Below are 11461 nucleotides of genomic sequence, written 5' to 3' on the forward strand. Positions count from 1 at the left end.
CAGGCCTCACCTGTGAGCTACATCTCCTTCATTTTTCAATTCTGTTCCCATTTTATCCCTTCCAACATCAAGTTTTTTTTTCAATGCATAATGCAATGTTGAGAGACGTGGATCTCCCAGCTGATCTGAGTTTTATGATATTGCGTCCAAGTTTGGAGTGTGTGTTTGTTGAGTCAAACCCAAATTTAATTCTAATGTTTCTCTATAATTCCTTGGGCTAGAGGTTTCGATGGTTCTCTTCAATGTTCAAGTCTTGGGTTCCCTTCCAACATCAAGTTTTTTTTTCAGTGCATAATGCAATGTTGAGAGATGTGGATCTCCCAGCTGATCTGAGTTTTATGATCATGTGTCTAAGTTTGGAGTGTGTTTGTTGTGTGTTAAAAAAGAAAGGAGTTGTTGGTAGAAATTTTAATGGTGCAATTTTAATATGTCATTATATTTTGCAAGAATCAAATGATGTAGAACCACAAAGAACAAGTCAAATATTTAATAGACTAATATGACCTTTTGTTCTCAGGAGCATTAGTCACATGTAGTTATTAATAATTCAAGTTGGTGTGACCCATCGGGAGAACCAATTTAAGTTATTTTATACAAGATCAAGTTGTGGAATTGTTTCATTAATATATTTTGTACCTATAACACCATCCTAGATAAATGGCCAATATAGCGGAAGACCATATATTCAACAAATGGTGGCAGTTCCATAGGATGGTTGAGGAGTTTGATAAACGTTAATTTTGCAAAGCACATCAATGATGGTCTGAAGCTATTAAGTCTTAAATGGATGAAGTGGAAAGAACAAAATTTTGGTGAAGAAAAGAGTGGAAACCATGAGATTTCAAAGTGGATATGGGTGCTAGTGATGAGCATACAAATATGTCAAAAATCTATTTTATGTTTTATTATGTGTTTTCAATATTTCCCCTGTAAGCATTAAGGGAGGGTGTTTGAAGTAATGCTTCCATGTAATGTATATTTTTCATTATGAGTTAGAGGAGTCAATCTAGAAGTTTTTGTTTCATATTTATGAGTTGTAGTTGCGATCTAGATGTGTCGAGTCAGTGATTTATGTCCAATATATTTGTAACCCTTGTGATCAATAAAGATATCGAAGGGTGTGATTTCTTTTGTGTACAATCTTTCTCTCTACTCATCTCTCATTTTTCTATCAACTTTTGTTTCTCATTTGATATTAAGATGTTTTACTCAACATGTTAATTGAAATGTTTGATTTATAACCCACCTTAAACCTTTATTTTTTGTTTTTAAATGCAATACATTAACTCTATATTGAGAATGGAATAAACTACACATCTATGACATATAATGGAAAGTGGAAATATATATTTAAGAAAAATATATTTTATTTTTCTCTATAAAACTATCTAAAATTATGTTTGTTAATATAGATATTAAAATATTTTATTTATGGTTAATGATAAAATATTTTTTTGTTTTTAATATTACGTGTCAACTAAACATACAATAAATTACATATTATGTAATATCAATAATATATTTTTACATGATATCTCTAAACTCCATATTAAAATAATTACATAGCTCCCTCGTGTGTATATATATAATTTTCAATCATTTATTTCTCTAAAAAATAAAATTATATATATATATATATATATATATATATATATATATATATATATTCTAAAAAATAAAATATATATTAATATAAAAATAAATAAAATCAATATCTACCCTAAATAAAATCTTCAATTCTCACTTTAATTATACATCAATTTTATATGGGATATACAAATAACCATTACCAATTATCACAAATCATTATAAATTTAAAATAAATATATATATGATTTAGGAATCCTAGTTTTAATCTTTTAAAATAAAATTATAATATAATCAAAAAAATTAACACTAAAATATGTTTTAAAATAATAATAACACTATTTTTAATAACCATGTTAAAGCACTTATTTCCTTTCGGATTTTATTTGTGAACAGCACAATCAATAGATTCTTCAAACGATGGTATTATAATATTAATACCAGCTGTCTTTGTAGAAAAGTGAAAGCACTTATTTCAATTTCGTTGCCCCGAGTGAAGAAAAAGCCACATTCACATTTTTCACCAAACACTTTGCAACAAACGATGCCCATTATGCCCAATATATTTCTTCTTCATAATAAAATAGGTATCAGATGGATGGTAGGTTTAGTAAAGAATAATTTTATTTTTTTCATAAGTAAATAGGTGTCACATGTTAGGTTTGGTGAAGTCTTCTTTTATGCGGGATTAAATATTAAATATAATTAATTTACTCTCTTCGCATCTAGCTTTTAAATATACCTTCATAGTTATAATAAATTAATCATTAACTTGCCATGATACACTTTTTCGTTACAATTTAACCTTTTCTCTCTAAAAATATTAATATTTACCTAACAATGACAAATATCATATTACTATGTTCATTTACTTAACAATGACAAATATCGTATTAGTATGGTTGAACAAAGGGTGAGAAATGTTAATATGTTTGAAGAGACAATCCATTGTGATGAATGCTAGGTATAGAGTTCGAGAGACATACATTTTCCACAATTATATGTACTTCCGTGACCAGAGACGAGGCCGGACGGTCATTTACTTGATTGTATTGTGGATACCTAATAATGGTGAACACGTTAAGATCCAAGAGAACCCTTTAGGAACTTACATAATGGGGCTTTCTTTAAGGCAGAGAGTTATTAGGCTTTTATAGTTTTCCAGCTCATAACATTAACGGTGGCAGCCAAGTCTATTAACGTAATTGGAATTACTTTATTATTGATCTGCATGTCAACGAAATGGCTACGAAGATCAATATATGTTTCGATTTTGTGGTATTTTTCTTTTGTCTTGGCATAGGTATATGGCATATTGATGGTGATCCCATAGTAATGAACTGATCTATTATGATGCGAAAAGAATGTGAATGTTTTATATCATATGATTGTATTATGATGAGTAAATGGAGCACTGAAGCATCACCATGCAGAAGAAAATTCTGTTGATACGTGAGCATGCAACGTGTGATATGAAGGTGTGCGTCTAGTGATCTCTTTCATAGAAATCTAGGCATAAAGGCCCTTAGTTTACATTAATCAAGCGTCGTGGCGTATCCTCCCTGTTCTGGATCAATTTCTGGTGTGATATGGTTTAGTTTATATAAGTTTAAATTGTTTTAATGATAGCATAATAATGTACCGTGTTATAGTGTATCAATGAGGGTTTGGTTATCTACTTTGGTGTGTTGATTATGATTTTGTTTTGGTATTCTTCCTCATTCTGATGTGTTGATGATGATCGCATAATATAAATTCCTTGATGGCATGTTTGATAATTATGGCATTGCCTTTCTGTGCGATTCGATGGTGTGACATATCATGTGATTTAGTGCCTATAACAAGGAGTGGACTTGATGATCTAGTTTAGATGCAGTTTTTGAGAATGTAACGAGTTATGTTATTCTCTTACCCTGCAAAACAATACCCAAATACAGAATATGCGAAGAGAAGATACCCGGAACACAAAAAAGCAATGATTTTATTATTCGAGAGTAATGTTCACTTGCCCCTTCGAGGGGGCAACCTCCGATAGAGCAGAGCTCGATTACAAAATAAGACACGATGCTCCTCGCAGGGAGCCTTTATCCTTTATATATGACTCGTACATGCAATACCACGGACCAATACCGTGGGTTTTATTAATACCATCTATCTAATACTACGGCCCATTTGCAACTAACTGTGGTCGCGTCATTAATTGCGGGTTAACCACTTACAATTATTAATATGGGCTTTATTGACTCTTGACTATGACGTGATCCCATTACATAAATAAGGGGGTTAGGGTGGGACCCTAACATGCCCTCCCCCTTAAGACTAGCCTTATCCTCAAGGCTGAAGCTGTGGAAACTGCTGAAGAATAGTGGCTGGTTCCCAAGTTGCATCTTCCGGAGAGGTGTCTTTCCATTTGACGAGAACTTCCTTAATCATGTGGCCATGCAGTTGTTTGTCTCATGTGTCTAGGACCTGTTCGGGTTGAAGCTAGATGGACCCTTCTTCGTCCAATTTAGGTAGACTGGTCTGAATTCTGCAATTGTTCCCAATCACTTTCTTGAGGCATGAGACATGGAAAACGGGATGGATTTTTGCAGTAGGTGGCAAGGCCAACTTGTAAGCCACTTCTCCAATGCGCTGAAGTACTTGATATGGTCCGTAGAATTTGGGAGATAGTTTCTGACACCCCTTGTCTTTGAGTGATGTTTGCTTATATGGTTGTAGCCGTAAAAGGACCTGATCCCCTTCTTGAAATTGGTGCTCTGAGCGATGCTGGTCTACCTGTTGCTTCATGCGGTTCTGAGCTTGATGAAGATTCTCTCGAAGATGGGCGAGCATGGTTGCGCGGTGTTGTAGGAGTTGATCCACTACTTGTACTTTTGAGCACCCCTTGAGATACGAAGTAGGTGAAGGCGGGAGTTGACCATATACTGCTTCATAGGGACTCATTTTGGTGGTGGCATGAGAGTTGGTGTTATACCACCATTCAGCCAGAGGTAACCACTGTACCCATAGGTGTTGCCTTTATGAAGTGAAACACCTAAGGTAGGTTTATAGACATTTGTTGACGGCTTCGGTTTGACCATCCGTTTGCGGATGATAGGAAGTACTGAGTTTTAGTTGAATGCCTTGTATCCTGAAGAGTTCCTGCCAAAAATTACTGGTGAAGATCGGGTCGCGGTCTGACACAATAGAAGTGGGATGCCATGCAATTTGAAGATATGATCCATGAAAGGTTGAGCGACCAAAGTTGGTGTAAATGGGTGGGTTAGGGCACAGAAATGAGCATACTTCGACAGTCGGTCCACAACCACCATGATGACTGACTTGTTCCCTGACTTTGGAAGACCTATAATAAAATCCATAGAAACCTCTGTCCAAATTGATGCCGGAATGGACAAGGGTTGTAATGTGCCTGGTGTGTTGACGGTTTCCCCTTTGTGGCATTGACAAACATCGCATTCTGCTACGAAAGTAAGATGTACTTTTTCATGCGTGTCCAAAAAAATGATCTTCTGGTGCAAGCATACGTCTTATGAAAGCCCGAACGTCCTGCAATGGGAGATGAGTGCAATTCTGCCAAAATGCGACTTTTAGGGTGGATGTTGGTGATATTACGACTCTATCCCTGTAGCGAAGAATATCATCCTGCCACGAGTAGCCCTTGGTGGAATTTGGATCTACCTACAATTGAGAAATGAGTTGGGAGAGTCCGGGGTGTGAAAACCATTCCCTGCGAGCCTCTTCAATCCATTCTGGAATGGGGAGGGAAATTGCTAGCAGAGTACTTTCCTCCTCAAATTGGTGAGATAATGCATTTGCTACACTATTGTCTTTCCCTTTCTTGTAAATGATCTCATAATCATATCCTAGCATTTTGGCGAGCCATTTATTTTGTTGTGGGGAGGATAGGTGTTGCTCCAAAAAATATTTAAGACTATGATGATCTGTGCGGATTTGGAAATGTTGCCCCAATAAGTAAGGTCGCCAGGTCTCGACTGCATGTAAGATGGCCATCATTTCCTTCTCGTAAGTAGATTGGCCCAGATTCCTCCCACTTAGTTGTTGGCTTTTGAAGGCCAAGGGTCGCCCTTCCTGCATTAAGACCGCCCCAATACCTGTACCCGAAGCATCACATTCAATGAAAAAAGATTTGGTGAAGTCAAGTATTGCTAAGACTAGAGTGGAACACATGGCATTTTTTGGAGCTGTAAAGGCCTGTTGTGCTTCCTCATTCCAGAAGAATGAATTTTTCTTTAGGAGTTGGGTGAGGGGATTTGCTATGTGACCATAGTTGTGGACAAATTTACGATAATAGCCTGTGAGACCCAAAAATCCTCTCAAGCTCTTCAAGGTCTTAGGTTGAGGCCATTCCTGCATTGCCTGGATTTTTTTGGGGTCCACCTTGACACCTTCACGCCCCACAATGTGGCTCAAATACTCAACTTCTGCCATGCAAAACGAACACTTGGACATCTTGACAATTAATTTATGCTTGCGAAGCAGTTGCAAGAGTAGATCTACATGTTGAAGATGTGTGGCCCAAGTGCAACTATAGATGAGGATGTCATCGAAGAAGACAAGAACAAATTTCCTGAGATATGGTTTGAGAATGTGGTTCATAAGGCTCTGAAAAGTAGAGGGGGCATTACAAAGACCAAATGGCATGACCAGGAACTCATAATGGCCTTCATGAGTTCTGAAAGCAGTCTTGGGAATGTCGACTTCCTTCATGCGAATTTGGTGGTAGCCTGAGCGAAGATCCAACTTAGTGAAGAATTGAGCCCCATTGAGTTCATCCAGCAAATCGTCAACCACCAGGATGGGAAATTTATCTTTGACTGTCAACTTATTGAGGGCCCTGAATTTGGGACACATCTGCCACTCCCCATCTTTCTTGAGCACCATGACCACTGGGGATGAATAAGGACTAATGCTGGGACGAATGACACCTTCTTCCAAAAGTTCCTTGATTATTTTTTCTATTTAATTCTTTTGGGTGAACGGATATCTGTATGGGCGCACATTTGGGGGTTGGGCCCCTAGAACCAAGGTGATGCTATGATCATGTTCCCCTCGCGAGGGTGGAAGCTCATTAGGCTTGTCAAAGACCAGCAGATGGTTATTTAAAATCTGTTGCATCTCAGGATGAATTGGCAGAGGCTTGGTTTCGACTGCTTGGATGGCATTAAATTTAGCTACAACTCCATGATTGCCCTTTTTTAACAATTTTTCCATCCTATGCGAGCTGATGATAGAGGGGGCTCCTGCCTGGAGTCCACGGAGGGTATGTGTGTAGTTGTTCTGCTTATAACTCATATATAACTCCTGCAAATCCATTGTGATTGGCCCAAGAGTGTGGATCCATTCAGCACCGAGGATAATGTCGCAACCCCCCATGTGTATGGAAAACATGTGGGTTTTCAACTAATAATCCCCCATTTCAAGTTTGACAATTTCACAGCGGCCTTCACATTTCATTGTGCCTCCATCCGCAATTTGGACTTGGAAGTTAGAAACTGCTCGTACAAAACAATGCACTACTTCTGTGACTTTCTGATGGATGAAATTATGTGTACTTCCACTATCAATCAAGACTACCACTGGGTGACGTTTAATAAAACCTCTGGTTTGGAGAGTTTGAGGGGAAGAAATCCCTGCCAAAGCATGCAACGAAATAACTGGTTTGTCAGAGAAATTGTCCTTTTGGTTGTCTTCTTCTAGTGGCTCATGTTCCTCAAGTGGTGGATCTTCCTCTGTTGAGCTGTAGTCAGTGGCATCAATTTGAAAAAATTTGGGCTCCTTGCATTTATGACCTGGGGAGTATTTTTCACCACAGTAGTAACATAGGCCTTGCTTTCTTCTTTCAGCCATTTCCGCAGGTGACACCTTTTGGACCTTAAGTGTTTGAGTCGTGTTGTGAGCCTGTGGGGGACGACCTTTAGCGGAGAAATTTGGGCGACTGTATTGGGCTGCTAATGCACGTTCCATGTTATGAGCTACCTTGCAAGCCTCCATCCATGTGGGAGGGTGGTGCAGTAGGACTTTGGCTTTGATAGCTTCTTTAAAACCGCTGATAAAACATTCCGTGTAGAACACATCTGAGAGACCCCAAGTGCGGAAGGCTAAGGCTTCAAAAGCTGTAATATATTCATCCACTATACTAGTCTGTCGGAGCTTAGTAAGACGACCCAAAAAAGAAGATTCTTGGTCAAAGCAGTCTTGAAGAGCTTTTGTGAATTTGGTCCAAGTCCTAAAAGGTCCATTGCAATGTTGATGCCATTCCCACCATTGCCACCTTTCATTGTCCAAGTACATGCTCCCCACCATAAACTGAGTCTCATCATCTAAGATGTGATTCAGATTGAAATACTGATCCATTTGGGCTATCCATGCCGACGGGTGAGAACCGTCAAATTTATGCATATCCAACTTGGGAGGTCGCTGACGGGGTTGTTGGTGGGTGTGCCAGATGTGAGAAGAGTGGCTAGACTCACCCTCATTGTGTCCATTGCCATTATACACCTCCTCATGGGCTTGCTCCTTACCCTTCTGGATCATGCCCTCGACCAGGCTACTTAGTCAGTTAAGTTGAACGTGGACGGTTTGCATGGATTCTTCAAGTTTGTCCATCCTTTCATTGGCCATCGCTTGAGCTCTAGTTTCTACCATACACCAACCTGATTTTTTTGAAAGTTGGGACCGCCTAAATTTCACTAAGAATTGAATGGTACCACTGTGCTTAGCTCGTCGTCCTGATTCTGATGGGCTAGATCACCAATAAGCATCCCGGAAGATCTCAGAATTTTTTTTTTTAAACTCATAATGGAGTTTTAATCCTTCCTTATCAATACTGCAGTTCCCAATTCCTCAAAATGTCAATGCGGCCAAAAGTCCTATGAAAATTATACCCAGTATAGGAACCCTTCACAACGATTCCGATCTAGTGGATCTGAGATATCTGAATGGCAGATCGGATAGCTCTGGGCAACGAAACAGATTGATGCTGCTGATCTGATGGATCTAATAGATCAGAATGTTGATCTGCGAACTCGAGACTGCAGGACTGATGTCTGCTGCTGCTGCACCCCTTTGTACAAGTGGATCTGGAAGAGATGATGTGTGATCCCCTGATAGAAAAGGGAACTATAGTCTTAAGGAGTGTCAGGTGCTACAGATCGCAATATACATAAGGGTCTGGCAGTAGTACTCAGCCCAATGTTTTAGGGCTCTAACTAAGGAGGATCGACCGTACCCTTAGTTGTACAACCCGACTACCCTATCGTATGGGCGAGCAATATCTCTGAGTGTTGTTCTCAGTGTACTATAGCCGCAAGATGGCCGACAATTTATCTATGGTGAGGTTTCAAGGGAGCCTAGGGGGCTTCCGATATACCCAGAGGGTACGTGGAAGACAGTCCGGGCGTGGTTATGTATAATGTGCTACTACTCAAAGGGGTACCCACAGGGGTTACAAGGGAGTCCAATAGACGTCACCACCTCTTGTATTTCCTACGTGCATGCCTCCCAAAATTTGCAGGTTTATGCGCTCAATGACAGATCCCGTGGTTTAAAGACGCCGGAACACGTCTCTAGCCAAAAAAAAAATTTGCTAAGAGATGGAGATCCCACCAGCCATGGAAAGTGCTCTGATACCACTTGTTATGCTCTTAACCTGCAAAACGATACCCAAATACAGAATATGTGAAGAGAAGATACCCAGAACACAGAACAACAGTGCTTTTATTATTCAGAGAGTAATGTTCACTTGCCTCTTCGAGGGGGCAACCTCCGATAGAGCAGAGGTCGATTACAAAATAAGACATGATGCTCCTCACACGGAGTCTCTATCCTTTATATATGACTCGTACATGCAATACCACGGACCAATATCGTGGGTTTTATTAATACCATCTATCTAATACTACGACCCATTTGCAACTAACTGTGGTCCCGTCATTAATTGCGGGTTAACCACTTACAATTATTAATATGGGCTTTATTGACTCTTGACTATGACGTGATCCCATTACATAAATAAGGGGGTTAGGGTGGGACCCTAACAAGTTAGAAGTACACGCTTGTGCATGTTGGTGTTGGTATGGTGCTCATGTCGACGTGGTGATAACATTGATGTGTTTATAGAGGTTGATTAGTAAGGTTAAAGGGCCAAACATTGTTTATCCTTGTTGTAGCCTTGGTAATTATTAGAATATAATTTCTTATTCACAGTTCATGAAATAGGGCTAAAGATCACCAAGCTATTGTGGCACTTATACAAGGTCAAAATTTGATGTGTTTATAAAGGTTGATTAGTAAGGCTAAAGGGCCAAACATTGTTTATCCTTGATGTAGGCTTGGTAATTATTAGAATATAATTTCTTATTCACAGTTCATGAAATAGCGCTAAAGATCACCAATCTATTGTGGCACTTATACAAGGTCAAAATTTGACCTTAACCACTGATATGGCAGAGTATGTTGTGGAAGAAATAGTTCCTTATGTTGGTTGTCAGGGGTATTCTGGTCTAGTTGTCTATGATGTTGACTACTATTCGAGCATGTTAAATGTATTGTTGTTTGTATAATTTTTGGATTGTTTATAAGATTTGTTGTTATTGAAGCATGTTAGGGGTAATCTTGTTTGTATGATGTCAGGGGCTGTCTATGAGAGAGTTTGTAGTTGTATTTGAGGCCATTTCTTATCTACTTATTTAGTAGAGAGTTAGAGTTGATTGATATTTTTTGTATTCAAATCTTGTTAAAGCTCTTGGTGCTCAGAACAAAATTATGGTGTGAGCTTCAATTGCTAATTTGTTGAACATAGTTTGTTGCCATTCTCTCATTATATGATCCCCTATTATTATTATTTTTGAGTGTGAATGAGATAAATGTTCTTTTATTGCTACTAAGAAATGGTATGGATAGTGTTATGTTTCTAAGAGTTATTTTTGGAACTGGAGAGTTTTTTCTAGGGACTATATTGCAAAATATGTTGAGGATTATGTTTTTTAAAGTTTATGTTGTACGCATGTGTGCATGCCAATTACAAGAGGAAAAGTATTGGTCTAACCATTATTGATGAAGGTTTTTATGATGAAAGAGTGAGGGTACGAAGTTAATATTGTGTTGTTGATCAAAAAAGAAATTTGTTGAATGATTTTTTTTTTATGTTATTTCAACATTTTCCTAAAAGGAGTTGATCTACGTTGAAAATGGATTCAAAATTGAGCTCCACATTGATTTTGGGGGTCATCACCTCCAACTAGTTGGTGCCAAAAAACGAATATGAAAGAGTGGTTGCTTCCTACTGGTGGGTTCCAATGAAAATATGCAACAGATTGGATTCTTCCTACTAGTGGGTGCCAACAAAAATTTGTATGGGAGTAGGTGATTCCTATTGGTGGGTGCCATCAAACTTTGCAAGCGACTCGATCCTTCCTACTGGCTAGTTCCAATGAACATACGTAATTAAATATTTATGTAGAGAAGAAAAAATGGGGGTTTTCTTCCTTTATGGGTTTCCACCTTAAAAATCTATGCCTCTTATGTTTTTCTTATTTGATTTACCTTATGGTTCTTGATCTATTGATGTCATGCATGGAAATGGTTATCATTTAATAAGTATTGTTTCTAAAAGGTGGAATTAAAGTTTAATTGGTAATCAAAGTAGATTTATATTGATCCCCCCCAGTATAAACATTATTTATACATTTTCTATTAAAGCCAAAGGTCTCGAGTCTGAAACACCCTCAGTTCATGCTCAGGGGAAATTTTTGGGAATTGGATAATCAAACACTCTCTACATGTTTTGTGACATGTGGTAGCATTGATGACATAAATGGTACTAATGGTGGAGCCTTCTTTCTAGGAAAAT

Source organism: Pinus tabuliformis, chromosome 1_1, assembly GCF_031772625.1.
Source record: "Pinus tabuliformis cultivar Carrire ecotype Pingquan chromosome 1_1, CPIR1, whole genome shotgun sequence".
Lineage (NCBI taxonomy): Eukaryota > Viridiplantae > Streptophyta > Pinopsida > Pinales > Pinaceae > Pinus > Pinus tabuliformis.